At 46.8% G+C, this 16,325-nt stretch overlaps 1 long non-coding RNA gene across 1 annotated transcript in view; it reads left to right on the top strand.

The window, feature by feature from the left end:
- Positions 1-9,410, top strand: part of LOC141156494 (uncharacterized) — a 32,647-nt gene extending 23,237 nt beyond the window's left edge. Inside the window, exon 4 of the long non-coding RNA XR_012247643.1 lies at positions 9,142-9,410. This is a non-coding gene — a long non-coding RNA (uncharacterized lncRNA). The remainder of the gene's footprint in view (positions 1-9,141) is intronic.
- Positions 9,411-16,325: the final 6,915 nt, after the last annotated feature.

Raw genomic sequence — 16,325 nt, 5'->3', positions numbered from 1 at the left:
AGACCTGTCTGGTTCCCGTTCATCCCGTCCGTCCTTCTCCTACCCCAGCTAATCTACCTGGACTTCCGATTCCTTATTGGTCTTATGCTGATGTCTTTAATAAAAAGGAGGCAGAGACACTACCCCCTCATAGACCATACGACTGCCCTATCGACCTGTTACCTGGTACTTCTCCTCCCCGTGGGCGTATTTATCCATTATCCGCTGCTGAGACCCGGTCGATGTCCGAATATATTGAGGAGAATCTGGCCAGGGGATTCATCCGGAAATCTACCTCCCCGGCGGGAGCAGGCTTCTTTTTCGTCAAAAAGAAGGACGGCTCTCTCCGTCCCTGTATAGACTATAGAGGCCTTAACCAGATCACGGTGAAGAATAAGTACCCCCTTCCGCTCATTCCGGAGTTATTGGATCGTCTGAGGGGGGCTAGAATCTTCACCAAACTGGACCTCCGTGGGGCGTACAAACTGGTTCGTATCCGTCAGGGGGATGAATGGAAGACGGCATTCAACACCCGGGACGGCCACTATGAATATCTGGTAATGCCCTTTGGCCTCTGTAACGCTCCTGCCGTCTTTCAAGAGTTGGTCAATGACATCTTCCGGGACCTTCTCTACTCCTGCGTAGTGGTGTACCTGGACGACATCTTGGTCTTCTCTCCGGATCTCCAGACTCACCGGAGGGATGTTCGTCAGGTCCTGCTCAGGCTCAGGCAGAACCATCTCTACGCTAAATATGAGAAGTGCCTCTTTGAGCAGACCTCGCTTCCGTTTCTGGGCTACATTATCTCTCAGACCGGCCTACAAATGGATCCTGAGAAACTGTCTGCCATCGAGAAATGGCCCCGACCAGAGGGGTTGAAGGCTATTCAACGGTTCCTGGGCTTCGCCAACTATTACCGCCTCTTCATCCCGCACTTCTCTTCCCGGACTGCCCCAATTTCCGCGCTCACCCGTAAGGGTACTAATCCCAAAGAGTGGCCGCCCGAAGCAGAGGAGGCCTTTCTTTCCCTAAAACAGGCCTTCTCTTCCGCCCCGGTGCTGCATCGCCCGGACGGCAACAAGCAGTTCTTCCTGGAAGTTGATGCCTCCTCCTCTGGAGCCGGAGCGGTACTTACTCAAAAATCATCTTCCGGGAGAATGGTAACTTGTGGCTTCTTCTCCAAACTCTTCTCCTCTTCTGAGCGCAACTATTCCATAGGAGACCGAGAGTTATTGGCCATCAAGCTGGCGTTGGAGGAGTGGCGTTACCTACTCGAGGGGGCTCTTCATCCGGTAATAATTTACACTGACCACAAGAACTTGGCTTACCTCCAGCATGCCCAGAGACTTAACCCGCACCAAGCCCGGTGGTCCTTGTTTTTTGCTCGCTTTGATTTTGTTCTTCATTTTCGCCCGGCTGACAAAAACGTCAAAGCAGACGCCTTGTCCCGATCCTTTCTGGTGTCCGATCTCGAGGAAGAACCTAAACATATCATCGATCCCGCCAGAGTAATGCAGGTGGCTCCCGTGAGTCTAAATCGTCTCCCTCCCGGTAAGACGTTTGTTTGAGTACCTGATCGGGAGAAGATCCTACACTGGGGCCATTCGTCTAAACTAGCTGGCCACGCCGGTCAGAAAAAGACCCTCCAGCTTATTGCCCGGCACTATTGGTGGCCTACCCTGCACAAGGACATAATAGACTTTGTTTCTGCCTGTGTGTCCTGCGCCCGCAACAAAGTCCCGAGACATCTGCCAGCCGGACGCCTCCTTCCGCTTCCTGTACCTGCTGCCCCCTGGCAGCATATAGCAATGGACTTTATAACTGATCTCCCCGTCTCTGCCGGTTGTACGGTCATTTGGGTGGTCGCTGACCGCTTTTCCAAGATGGCTCACTTTATTCCCCTGCCAGGCCTTCCGTCTGCACCCGAGCTGGCTAAAGTCTTTATCCGCCACATCTTCCGTCTTCATGGCCTGCCCCTCCACATCGTGTCGGATCGTGGGGTACAGTTCACCTCACGTTTCTGGAGAGCCACTTGTAAACTACTAGACGTCACCCTGGACTTCTCTTCCGCTTACCACCCACAGTCCAATGGTCAAGTGGAGCGGATCAATCAGAACCTGACCAGTTACCTCCGGCACTTCGTTAATGCCCACCATTCTGACTGGGTGGATCTCCTACCATGGGCCGAGTTCTCTTATAATAATCACGAGAGCGAATCCTCCTCCAAATCCCCGTTTTTTGTAGTCTTTGGTCAGCATCCTCGGATTCCTTTTCCTGTCTCCACCTCTGTGGACAACCCGGCTGCGGAATCTCTCGTTAGCAAATTTTCCTCCATATGGGAGAGTACCCGGTCCGCACTCCTTCTGTCATCCGAGCGTATGAAAAGACACGCTGACAAAAAACGCCTGGATCCTCCACAATTTCGTCCAGGAGATAAAGTCTGGCTCTCATCTAAATATGTTCGACTCAAGATACCTTCTTACAAGTTAGGGCCTCGGTTCATCGGTCCTCTGGAGGTCATCAGTCAGATCAACCCGGTGGCCTATAAATTGAAACTCCCGGCCAACTTACGGATCCCTAACTCCTTCCATGTATCTCTCCTCAAACCCGTGGTGCTTAACTCTTTTTCCAAGTCTACAGGTACGCCTCCTGCTCCGGTTTCTGCTGAGGACGAGTTTGAGGTAGAGAACATTCTTGCCACCAAAAGGGTAAGAGGAAAGACCTTTTTTCTGGTAGATTGGAAGGGGTTTGGTCCTGAGGAGAGAACGTGGGAGCCCCGGGAGAACATCCATGCCCCTCTCATCCTAGCTAAATTTCTATCTGGCCTAAAAAAGGGGGGGCCTAAAGGGGGGGGTACTGTAGTGCCGGCGTCCCTGCCCTCTGCTAGGCAGGGACGCTGTTCCCCTCACCGCTCTGCTCCGTGCCCGGCGTCCCTCTCCCGCTCTGCTGGCAGCGCGCTCCTTCCCGGCCACTGTGCTTAGGGCGCGCGCGCGCGCCCTCCCTCCCTCTTAAAGGGGCCGCGCGCGCCGTCCTAAGGAGTCCCCGGCCAATGGCCGGAGGACTTTACCATATATAAGGCACCTCCTCCAAAATGGAGGTGCCCGAGCAATGTTGTTGCACCGTTCTACTCTGCTTCAGCCCTCAGGTCCCGTTGCCAGTTACCTGCCAGTTACCTGCCAGATTCCTGCCAGCTTGCTGTCCTAATCCTGCCTGATTTCCTGTTACCTGCCTGCCTGCCTGAGGTCCGACGGTCTGCCTTACAACTCCGGTCAGTCTGTCTAAAGACCAACTTGCCCGCTCACCTGGGAGCGCACATCAGCTACCTGCCTGCTTGCCTGAGGTCCGACGGTCTGCCTTACAACTCCGGTCAGTCTGTCTATGGACCAGCTTGCCCGCTCACCTGGGAGCGCTTCTCCGCTACCTGCCTGCTTGCCTGCCCGGAGGCTCCGCTGTCACGTGCTGTGACCACCAGCTATTCCAGACTCTTGCCCGCTCACCTGGGAGCGCTTCTCCGCTACCTGCCTGCTTGCCTGCCCGGGGGCTCCGCTGTCACGTGCTGGGACCACCAGCTATTCCAGAGACTCTTGCCCGCTCACTTGGGAGCGCTTCTCCGCTACCTGCCTGCTTGCCTACCTGGAGGCTCCGCCGTCACGTGCTGTGACCACCTGCTATTCCAGAGACTCTTGCTTGCTCACCTGGGAGCACACATCCTCCATCTGCCTTGCTAGCCTACCTGGAGGTTCAGCCATCACAGGTCGTACCTACCCTTTACCTAGAGACTGCCCCGGTCACTTGCCGTGACCTCCAGCCCGTTCTTCCAGAGACTGCCCCGGTCACTTGCCGTGACCTCCAGCCCGTTCTTCCAGAGACTGCCCTGATCACTTGCCGTGACCTCCTGCCCGTACACCCAGAGACTGTCCCGGTCACCTGCTGTGACTGCCTGCCTGGTCGCCACCCGCTCCCTTACAAGGACCGCTCCCTTGTATAGTAGCCCAGAGGTTCCGCCTCCCAGACCCGTTACATTTATATTCAAAGGAGCAATAACCCCCTTATATACAGCAAAAAAAAAAGGGGGGGGGGGAGACATCATAAGGAAAAAGAGGATAGACCATGGAAAAACAAGGGCACGGGAAATATAATAACAACATTGTTTCAAAAGTCTATGAAATGTTCAGTGTTGTCCAGGAGTTATCACCATGCCGTTGTGTCCATAGAACCATCATTTGTATCCTGATTCTGTCCAGATGTTCCCATATTCAGGTGACCTTATCCACCAAAGTAGACCACCTATAAAAACAAATCAAAATTATCATAAAAATAAAAAATCAAGAAAAAAAGATCAATAAGAAAACAACCAATGAAGCACCAAAGTATAGAGAGGTCAAGGAAGGCTATTGTGTAAATTATATTCTACATTAAGCCCCTTAGGCTGTAAGGTATCCAATACGAATATCCACCGTAGTTCCCTCCTTTTCAATTTCTTCTGCCTGTCCCCTCCCCTCCTTTGTACCGGGACACTATCAATCACTCTGAATCTCAACTGGTTCACTGAGTGTCTTTTCTCTAGAAAATGTCTAGGAACCAGCAACTCAGTGAGACCAGGGCGGATTGTGCTCTTATGTTTAATGATTCTGGCCCTAATTTCCATTGTGGTCTCACCTACGTAGACCAACCCACAAGGACAAACAATCATATGTGACATGCAGAAGTAGTGCTGCTTCTTCCAAAGCATCCAGCAACTGTTGCAAATAACACAAGCACAGGACACAGGAAGTGTTGTGCTTCAGAAGCATCCAGCAACTAGAGGGGTTATACAGTCACAGGAGACAGGGAGTGTTTTAGCAGAGCTCCAGGAGGATTGTGAGGAACTTGTTATCGTAGTCTGGCTGAAGCTGAAGAGAAAGGTGGTGTGTTATCTGGATCTGAGAGAAGGCAACTGAACAGGATTCAAATCAGGAGAGAAACTAAACACGGGTCAGATAAACTCCCTGAACTAACAGTGCAGAGTATTATAGGGCAGGAAGATAAGGACTGGAAAGAATTGTGTTACAGAGATCATCTCCCTCATCAAACCCTCCCCCCTCCATCTCCTTGTAGGATAAAGAATGCTGTGTACTATTGTGTCCTTGTGAAGGAAAAGCCTGTGGTTGTGTATGCATAGAAGTGTGCTGCTAAGAGATCTAATTATGCAACTGAAGAGACTGTAATACTGTGCCTTGTGAAGTAACTACTGTATTGTTACTGGAGCCAGTTGCTCAAGAAACTCAGACTGTACTGTAATGAAGACTGTTGCTGTAATATCCCTGAATTGCACTGGCCGTGCTTCAGATTAAATTCCACTGTTAAACTATTGAAAAAGACTCTTGTCAGATGTGTCTGGTCAGCAATTGAATCTATGTGTGCCTGAGAGAAGCAGCAGCCTATGGTCACCCTGAGTAATGGTTCCCCCAGGATTCCAAAGAATTCATGAAACCCGTCTCGCCCTATCTGAACCTAGCGGCGTGCGAGTAACACATATAGATGACAAAACTCAATGTATATCTCTCTTTGAGTACATACTTACTCCCAGTATGTGGATGAAAGAAAGTAATTAGATTGCTGCAGCAAGCACACCCAAGACAGGGAAAATTCCCCATCCTTGGGTTACTCAAAGTCAACTGGTGGGGCCCTTTAGCTGAGCCAAAATCTGATCTCACCAACCTATCCTTAAGATTCCGACCCCGTCTATAAGATAGGAGATGACGGAATTCAAACTCAGGTATTGTGGGCAATCCCCTCTGTAGTAGTTCCTAGTGTTTATTCTAAATCCTAGAAATCTGTCCACTCACAGGGCAGTAAGTAGATACAAATGGAATCCTTTTACATGTCTGTCTCGTATTAACCCTTTGCTGTAGCTGATCCCGTCCTAGATCCAATGCCTTGTTTTTATATGCATAAACCTCTCTAGCAGGATAAGCTCTACAAATAAATTTATCACACATTTCCTCCAACCTTACATCCACACGTTCTTCACTAGAGACAATACGTTTAACTCTAAGTAGCTGGCTCCACGGTAGTGAACTCAGCATTTTTTTAGGATGATTGCTACTCGTATTAAAATATAACAAACTATTCCTGTCTGTGGTTTTTGTAAATAAGTCAGTTCTTAAATTACCATCCTTTTTGTATACACACATATCAAGAAACTGTACATGTGTTGAAGAGTAAGTCAATGTGAACTGTAATTTCGGGAATATATGGTTCAACTCATTCTGAAAAGACATGAGATCAGCAGCATTACTTTCCCATATCACAAAAATGTCGTCAATATAGCACCACCAGGCTCAGACATGGCGCCAGAGGTTGGAACTGTACACAAACCTGTCTTCAAACACCGCCATGTAGATGTTTGCATAAGTGGGTGCTACATTGGACCCCATGGCAGTGCCGCGGCGCTGCAAGTAAAATCCATCCCCAAAAGAGGAAATAATTCCTCCTGAGGTTGAACTCCAGCAGCGCCAAGACAGGCTGTGCACACTCTGGGGCCACGTCTGAGCCCGACAGTATGTCAGCCACAGCCTGAATCCCCTTCTCATGTTCAATAGAGGTATATAGGGAAAAAACATCAAAAGGTGTTAAGATGGCAGACTCCGTGACCTCAATATTTTTGATCTTATCTAAGAAATCACTCATATCCTTAATAAAGGAGCGAGCACCAATAGCAAATCTCCGTAATACACGATCCAGAAAAATAGCCGGTTTATTAAACAATGAACCCCTCCCCGACACAATGGGTCGTCCAGGGGGATTCTCCAGATCCTTGTGAATCTTGGGCAACGTGTATAATATCGGTATTATAGGATGCTCAACTATCAGATGCTCAGCCAACTTCTGGTCACTGAGTACATTGGATAAGGAGTCGCTGACCAGAAGTTGTAATTCGGATTTAAAACGTTAATCTTTCATAGACTATGAAATCATCGAGTTTACGAATTATCTCAGCTCTATATTTGTGGCTATCCATTATAATCACTGCTCCACCCTTATCAGCAACTTTGTTATTGATTTATTATTGTATAGCTCATTAAGTGCTCTCCTCTGTGCCAGAGATAAATTATGATTAGACTGTATCTGAAAATTATTTCTCAAAGATGTAACGTAATTTTTTACAAACTGTATATAAGACTCTATGAAATGGTTGTTACTCGGGGGTTGAAAATTACTCTTATTAAACAGACCCACATCATTCAACCTAAACATTGCCATAGAGGCAGAGGAATCAGTCTCAACAATCTCCTTGGTATCCTTATCCTTCCAAAGAATGAAGCCAACTGCAACCTCCTAAAGAAGTAAATGAGAACACTCTTCAATTGGAACCAATCCGGCATTTTTGAGGGACAGATGGATAGGCCTCTTGGAATCACATCTAGTTGCATATCAGTTAATGTCACAGATGAAATATTTACCACTAAATCTCTACTGGTGTCCCGTCCACCTACTTGTCTCTCACGGTCTTCGCTTTCATGGATGTATTCCTGGTGATCCTTTGTTCCATTACCAGACCTCTTCCTCTTATGTTTCCGGCCCCCTCTACGGTGTCTCCTCCAGGTGTTGTTTTGTCCACTTTTCCTTTACCCAAAAAAGATTGTGCACTGGAAAACCCTCATCAGTTGACTCCAATTCCGCTGTTGTGAATTCGAAGTTTGGCGTAGTCCTTTCCACCGGTCTACGACGTCTCCTCATCTGAAAAGGTCTACCTCCTTTATTATTATAATTTTGCTGTGGCCCACTCTGCCAATTGAAAACACGACCTGTTTTATAGTCCTCTGCATCACAGAACAATTTAGATCTCTTGGTCTCTTCAATGCCGCTTCTATATTTAAATAAGTTCTCATTCCTTTTGTTCTTCAGCCTAACACTCTGAAGAACAAATGGATGGAATGAAAACTTAATTAAATATAGACTTTTGAAACGATGTTGTTATTGTATTCCCCCCCCTTGTTTTTCCATGGTCTATCCTCTTTTCCTTATGTTGTCTCCCCCCCCTTTTTTTTGCTGTATATATGGGGGTTATTGCTCCTTTGAATATAAATATGGACACATGGAGATGTGTATTCGTATATGTTATGACTTTCTTATTGTGATAGATGCCAGTGTGGCACTAAGTGATGGACTGATGTCCTTACAATTTTATTATGGAGAGTAAGAATATATAGTTGAATAAATATATGGAGTGATATGGCCCTGCTATTTCAGCTCTGTACAATTCCCTTGGCCTTCTGTTTATTTCCTCTTGTATGGGTACGAATAGGCTGCGATTGGGAGGCTTTGGTGAGTATGCAACACCGGTTGCTTATTTGTAGCGACCCTATCAGTTCGCTCCTGCTTCTGGATCATGTTGGTGCTGGACACGTGATGTCCTCCCACGTGGTCTGTGACGCGTGTGTGATGCGGTGGCGAATGCCTGGTGACGGGCGCTGCCTACATACTTTGCCGTGCTTCCTTGTCGCTGTGATCATGTGGGTGACAGGTGATCACCCACATGACTGATGACGCTCTGAACTACCGGGATGGTCTGGAATGGCGTGCTGACCTCTGAGGACAAGGCATTGGGCGTTTCTCACTATATGGAGGTTTTTTGAATATTTACATTTGGGGTTGTACTGAGTAAGGCTAGGATATACTTATTTTGTACGGGCCTGTGCTCTGGGGTTCCTATAGGTGGCTTTGCTTATGCATATTTATGATTGGTGGGTGATTCCTATGGTGATTGTCTAATAATTTCATATGTTTAATAATGCTTGTATTGAATTTGTTGACATAATGATTATCATGATATGCTTTTAGATTTCATGTATATTTATATGAATAATGATAACTGTGTGAAACTGTGATGAAATTGTATTATTGATCAAGTTTATTCGTTTGTGGGCGGGTTTGGGTGTAGAGCGGTGCTCTGGCCTAAGACACACTATAAAACCCAGCCATGTACATGTGTCAAGGTAAAATATATATATTATAGAAAATCAATTAGTTTCTTTGAATACATTACCTAATCAGTGTGAATTAATATAGCGATGATGGAAAAATCTATGTGTATGTATGTATGCAAATGTGTATATGCACATGGATTATGTTAATAGCTAATGAATATATAACTAACAGTTTCTATTCTTATTGTAGACACGACCAACTAAATGATTTCCTGAGAATGACGCATGCATGTCCATAGCTGATAACAGAGAGATTCATGTCGAGTTTGCAAAGATGGCGCTGAGAGACCAACTCACCCCCTCCCATCGGAATTCCTAAGGTGTTACTCAGACTAAGAGATACATGGATGAGCAAATTGCAGTGTGCTGAGTTATCAGAAAGAGCAAGGAATTTTACTAATCCCACCTAGAAAGAGAATACTATTTAACCCCATGTTTATGTAATAAAATATGCCATTTGCGTGGTTTAGTCTCTGAGTGAAGTTTTTCAACCAGATTACCAGATTTAATTTGGAGGAGAGCAGTTACTTGGTGTATCTTAAATTGGTGAAACCTCCACAAATGGTGCCGTGACTTGGATCACACTCGAGGGGACTCTAAGTCTCGGGGTGCCCATCACTGGACCACATACGGACGAGCTGGGACTGCTCAAAGCGAGAGCCTGATCATATCTCATCACTGAATACGGTAAGTCTACAGATTTAATGAATCTGTAGTGCTTATTCGTATTTTGAGCGGTTTCTGGTGAGTTTGTGATGTCTAGATTGGATCTTAGGGACAGCCCATGCGACTGGGTGGGTCCCCGCTGTGTGATTCCAAGAACTCTGGTGTGTAGTCGCTCCTGGCTAACTGCTTCTCTGTGGTATCTTAGGTGTCCCGTCCCATTAGAACTATCTTTGTACGCAGGGGTGTACAAGTATACACTTGAGAATTTAGGAAAATGTCTTTGTTTATAACGCGGGCACTCTGGGAGTGACGTTGTTGCTGATAAGTCGGGGCCAACCAATCCTCTATTAAGTTGTGCATTAAGTCGTGGGACACGCGGGGAGGGAAGTTACTGATAAGTCGTGTATTAAGACGTTATTAGGGCGCGGGCATGCGGGGTTAACTAATCCTCTATTAAGACGTGGAATACGCGGGGAGCCAACTGCATCGCTAAGCCGTATATTAAGACGTCACTAGGACGCGGGTGTGCGGGGTGTTCAGTGCTTCATTAAGTAGTAAAAGAATCAATTCAGTGCTTGGTAGGGAGTGTAGGGACCTGTTACATTTCTACTTGTGTATCAGCTGCCTGGTCTGATGATAAGTCTAAGGGGATGGGATGCCTGGAGCCAAAATCATGGAAAAACTAAAGACATTGTTTGTGTTGCAGGGGTCGCTCGATTAGGAGCGACAGGACCCCAAAGATATAGTTGCTAGAAGAGAAGGAAGGAAATATGTAGAGAAAACCAAAAAAGTAATGTCATTGTGTGGGTTGTACCCGGGGGGTAGATTACAGTAAGAGATGTTGAATGCAGCAATTTGTGAAAACAGGGGAAAACTGGAAGATAATGGATTGTTGCAAAGTGCATACATGTGGAAAAAGGTTGTGCTGAGTTTGTTGAAAGAAGGGAAAAAGTATGTGCAGAAACTTAAACAGTTAACTAAAATATGCAAGCTACAAGATAAGGGCCGGTTACAGCTGCTAGAATGGCAAGAAATTATGAAGAAGAAAAAGGGCAAGCTAGAAGATAAAGGATTTTTAAAAACAGCTTTGGCTTGGTATAGAACAGCAGAGAATTTGTCAAAAGAAGGGTGGGTGGAGGAAGAAAATACAGACAATAAGGGAAAGATGCCATGTTATGTGTATTACAAAGATACTGCTCTCCAGCCACCGCCCGATAATGGCGGACGGGCGGGGTGGACCTGTACAAATTGCAATCAGCAGAATCCTGATAATAGAGATACTTGTCTTACATGCGGGGCACCACATCCCAGACCTCATACTGTTCCTCCCCTCCCCTCCATGCTTCTGCCACCGCCCTATAATTGCGGCGCAATGAATTGTTGGGTGTGTTCTAATTGTGGCCAGCAGAATCCATTGTCAGCAGATTATAGTGTTGCATGTCACGCGCCCCGTCCAGGAGGCCCACCCCTTGCTAGTACCCAAGCCACTCCTAGTGCCCCACCCTCATCGGTTATACCTATGTCTGCCCAAAGTTCCAACCCTTCCTGGAGCGGCCATGTCGCTACACCCATTGCATCACCTCCGGCCTCTGACCAGATGTCCCTTTTGGTAGCGGCCATCTTGGCCCACCTTTCCTGTAGTGTGCTTCCTTCCGGTGGCGGCCATCTTGGCGCACCCAGAATACAGGCCACAATACACATTACACCCGGAACATCAACAGCAACATTTACTCCTATACCAGTGTGTCCGGTTGTCACTCCGGATGGTGCGTACTATGTCCCAAAAGACTATGTCTCTCTCTATCCTCATTCGCCCAGTGCCAAAACTCTATTTAATAGTCCAGAGTTCCGGCAGGCCCTTAACCGAAGGAGAAATACTATTGAACCGGAGGAACCGTGGGATGAAGAGGCGGCAGCACCACCACCATCATCAGCGTCCACACCAATAAGCGATCCAGAAGGTAAACCGGCTCGTGTGACATTTCGTACACCAGTATCAGAATTCCCTCCGGATCAGGAGGATTCCTGTGCCAACCTTTCAGATGAAGAATACCCACATGTGTGGAAACCATGGACAGAAAGAATGATTTGGAAGTCATCAACGGTACTAACAGCAGGTCTGGGGGATCTGGTAACACAGCGAGTAGATGCAATAGTTAAAGCAGCAAACCCTAGATTACAACATAGGGGAGGAGTGGCTAAGACTATTGTGCAAGCTGGAGGTAATGCTATTCAGGAAGACTGTAACAGCATTGTACATTCTTCAGGTCTGGTGGAGGCAACAGACCTGGTAGCCACCAGACCAGGGAGATTACCATGCAGGCTTATCATTCATGCAGTAGGTCCAGTGTATGATGAAGATCATCATGATCAGTGTGTGTCAGAACTTAGAGCTACAATCAACAATATTCTGAACTATGTTGGAACAAGGAACCTTACTTATATTGCTCTTCCTGCTATAAGTTGTGGTATGTATGGATTTCCTATGCAAGCCTATGCCCAAGCAATAGTCCAAGCTATACAGGGGTATAGAGGATTAACTATGTTGGAGGAGATAAGACTAATCAGCAATGACTATCATAAATCTCAAATTCTCACCTGCGCTGTGAAAAGTATCACAGCTAGATCAGACCCACTCAGCCTCCAGATGACCTCAGAAGATAACCCAAATGAACTATTTTCTGGCCAAACAAGCCCACCTCCTGTTGCTATGTTGCTGGTATCTCCCTCAACATCTTCTCAGTCAGAATCTCCAGTGCCAGATCACCATAATAGATATGTGGCATTCACACCCTCGCAAGTTTATGGAGTGATTAGTCAACTACCTGACCCAGACAGACACCCTATGGTGTTCTACAGAAGAATCAGACAAATTCAACAAACTTATTCAGCCACTTGGAAAGATCTTCATGAAATCACTAGTATTAAAGCGGGAGATGCCTTCTGGCCAATAATTCAAGTAGCTCTGAATGACAGCCAAGTGACAGACAAGGAGACTTACCAATCAGGAGGAGCCTTTTGTCAACAACTTCAGCAATGGGCCAAGGAGCGGCTCATAGACTCATCTACCAGTGTATTGGACTGTAGTGAAGAATCAGAGGAGAATGTCGAAAAATTTTACACCAGAATCCATACTCTGTTCAAGGATCAAGGGTTCAATGAAGGTCAGAGGATCCAACAAAATCTGCTAGTCACTTCATTTGTTAGGGGACTCAGAGAGGAAATCTCAGCAAAGCTTACAGACTCCAGGCCAGAATAAATGGACATGTCCTCGCAGAAGGTACTCCTCTTTGCTAAAGCTATAGAGAAACAATTGAATGCTGTACCAAGGCCTGCTCCAGAGCCTGCTCCAGCACCTGCTCAAGAGATTTACCCTATGAATCGCTTATTTCTGATGATTTCCTTTCATGTGTGGGAGTGGATGGAAAACCACACTCATCCCGACTAACATTTCCATTGCCTATTGGGAAAGAACAGAAGCTGCTGGCCAGATTGCTCGTCTCAGCCACCTGCCCGCTTAATTTGTTGGGAGCAGATCTACTCTAGAAGTTAAATGCTCAAATATCATATGATGAGAATGGAATGCATCTAGATGTCTCTACTCCGTTATCATTAGAGGAACAAACAAAGGTACATGCCCTCCCATTGTGTGTCATCCAATTTGCAACAACCGCCATACCACAGCATTATCTTGACGGCGTACCACCTGAACTCTGGTCTCAAGGTCCTGATGATATAGACCGGCTGCCTGTCCCGCCAGTTCAAGTTTTCCTGAAAGAAAGTGCACGGATTCCCATACTCCCACAGTACCCATTGAAAGCAGCCCAAGAAGTGTCATTAGATGCCCAGATCCAAGAATTACTCAAGAAAGGAGCATTAACTCCCTGTGTTTCTCCTGCTAAGGCTATGTGCCCACGTTGCAGAAATGAAGCAGAAAATTTCTGCTTCATTTCCGCATGTCCTCTCCCGGAAAAACGCTTGCGGAATTTGGCAAGCGTTTTTCGCACGTTTATGATGCGTTTGGGACATGCGGAATTGCCTTGCGTTTTTTATTGCAATGACAAGGCAATTCCGCATGCGTGTCCGCAAAATTAATGGACATGCTGCGGATTTTTGAGCAGCATGGGCATTGAAAAATCCGCAGCATGGGCATTGAAATTGTGGATTCTCATTGGGGACCATGGGGGACGGATTAACAAGCGTTTCACAAGCGAAATTCCGCAGCATATACGCTTGTAGAATGCTACGTGGGCACATACCCTAATAATTCATTGTTTCCAGTGAAGAAGAAAACTGCAAGAGGAGAACCGGATAAATTCAGGATGGTGCAAGATCTGAGAGCTGTGAATGCAGTTACAATCCTGGAGACCCCAGTGGTGCCAAATCCACATACATTACTCAGTGAAATTCCCCCTGAGGCAACGCATTTTACAGTAATCGACTTGGCAAACGCCTTCTTCAGTGTGCCTCTGCATCCAGACTGTCAGTATCTTTTTGCTTTCACACACAGAGAAGTACAGTACACCTGAACAGATATGCCTCAAGGAGCTCAGAACTCTCCTCATCACTTCACACTGGCCTTAACTACCTGTCTCCAACCCTGGAAGAGTGAGAACCCTGAAATCACATTGATACAATATGTCGATGATCTACTCCTCTGTTGTCCCGATGACCAAACTTGCCACAGGTTCAGCTATTCTTTGCTCCAATTTCTGGCCACCATCGGATGCAAAGTTACTCTGCGAAAGCTACAATGGTGTGGTACACAAGTTGTGTTTTTGGGTCATTGCACATCCCAAGGTACCAAGCATCTCACTGAAGAGCGGAAAACTGCCATCCGTGACATCCCGACCCGAGAACTGTCAAACAACTCCAAGCTTTCCTGGGAATGATCACATGCTGCAGGCAGTGGATCCCTAACGCGTCAGTTCTCATGCAACCTCTATATGATTGGGTCCACTCTTCTGAGCTTGACCTGCATTATGACCAAGAAGCTGAAGATGCAATAGACCAGTTGAAAGAACTCATCATTTCAGCCCCTGCACTGTGGATTCCCTACTATGAATTTCCATTCTTTCTATTTGTCTCTGAAGCGTGTGGCCATGCCTCAGGAGTTCTGGCACAAAAACATGGAGGCCACATGAGACCCATTGGATATTATTATAGTAAATTGGATCCAGTGGCTCAAACATCTCCAACATGTCTCAAAGCAGTGCTGGCAGCTACAGAACTCCTCCACAGAACAGCAGATGTTGTACTTGGCCATCCTACAACTATACTGGCCCCTCATGATTTGAAAGCTATCCTTGCACAAACCCAGCACAACCATCTATCTATGCAACATCCTCTCAGAATCCAATTTGAGCTCCTTTTACCAGAAAATATAACTCTTCGGCAATGTACTGTCTTGAACCCCTCCACTCTGCTTCCTCTGTCAAGGGGGGACCTCAGAAGACCATGAATACCCTGATTCGAGTGACCATGATTGCCTTGAGGTCATGAAGGCAGAACCTCTCACCTACCTACTGTCTCTGAACAGCCACTGCCTGAAGCGGATCTGATACTGTATACTGATGGGTCCAGATACGCAGATGAAAATGGAACTTACCATACCAGATATGCGGTGGTGTCCCCACGAACGGTTGTTTCTGCTGGACCACTGCTATCTATATGTCAGCTCAAGAGGCCGAACTGTATGCTCTGACCGAAGCCTGCAAGTGCACAGAGAGTCGAGTGGCCAATATCTACATGCACTCAAGGTACGGATCCGGGATTGCCCACGACTTTGGCCTGATATGAGCCATGAGGGGCTACAAGACAGCCAGTGGAGCTCCAATCCGGAATGCAGCGGCAGTGAGAAGTCTGCTAGAAGCTCTGAAGTTACCTAGGCAAATGGCTGTGATCAAATTTAAGGCTCATGGGAAACTGAATTCGAAGGAAGCCAAGGGGAATCATCTGGCTGACATTACAGCAAAAGCAGCAGCTATGGAACCAATATTTCCAGAGGAAGCAGAGGTGTCGGGGGGTACGGAGGTGTTTGTGCTCACCTGAAGTCAGAGACAACGAGGGGATGAGGAAGAAAGGAGAATGAGAAATTTGGGGTTGGAAGAAGAGGAGGAAGATGAAGAGGACCAAAGACGAAAAGAGAATCCAGTACACCAGACTTTAGTGGACCAGCAGAATGCGGTAACAGAAGAAGAAAAACAAGGATGGATCGGAAGGGGAGGAACGTTTTGTAATGACGGAATCTGGAGAGTGGGAAGAAGAATATGTCTGCCAAGAGCACTGTATCCTGCAGTGGTTCAGTGGGCTCATGGAAAGGTACATAAAGGGAAGAATCAGATGATTTCAGCTATCAATAAACTCTATATTGCACCCGAGATCTCAGTTCTTGCTACAAACTATACTAGGAGCTGTGAGATTTGTAACACTTGTAATCCCAGAAGAACAGAACATTGTCACACTGTCACAGAATACTGGAGGTAGGGGGCCTAAGCTGACCCTAAGCTGGGGCCCTGACTAATCCCTCAACCTGGAGGTACTGTTAAAGGTACAGAGGTCCAGGCCGCCAGCGTAACCCCTACCTCCTGAGGATCCCTGCACCTCAGTAATCTAGTCCTGAGAAGGACCCCGATCACAACAATTGGGAACCAGAAATAATATGCCCACACACAGTATTTAGACGAACGAGACAGTACAAGGGAAAAA

The sequence above is a fragment of the Phyllobates terribilis genome, unplaced genomic scaffold, assembly GCF_046119375.1.
Source record: "Phyllobates terribilis strain yellow unplaced genomic scaffold, ASM4611937v1 Scaffold_8__6_contigs__length_399053987, whole genome shotgun sequence".
NCBI classification, from domain to species: domain Eukaryota; kingdom Metazoa; phylum Chordata; class Amphibia; order Anura; family Dendrobatidae; genus Phyllobates; species Phyllobates terribilis.
This window is presented reverse-complemented; position numbering and strand designations above follow the sequence as displayed.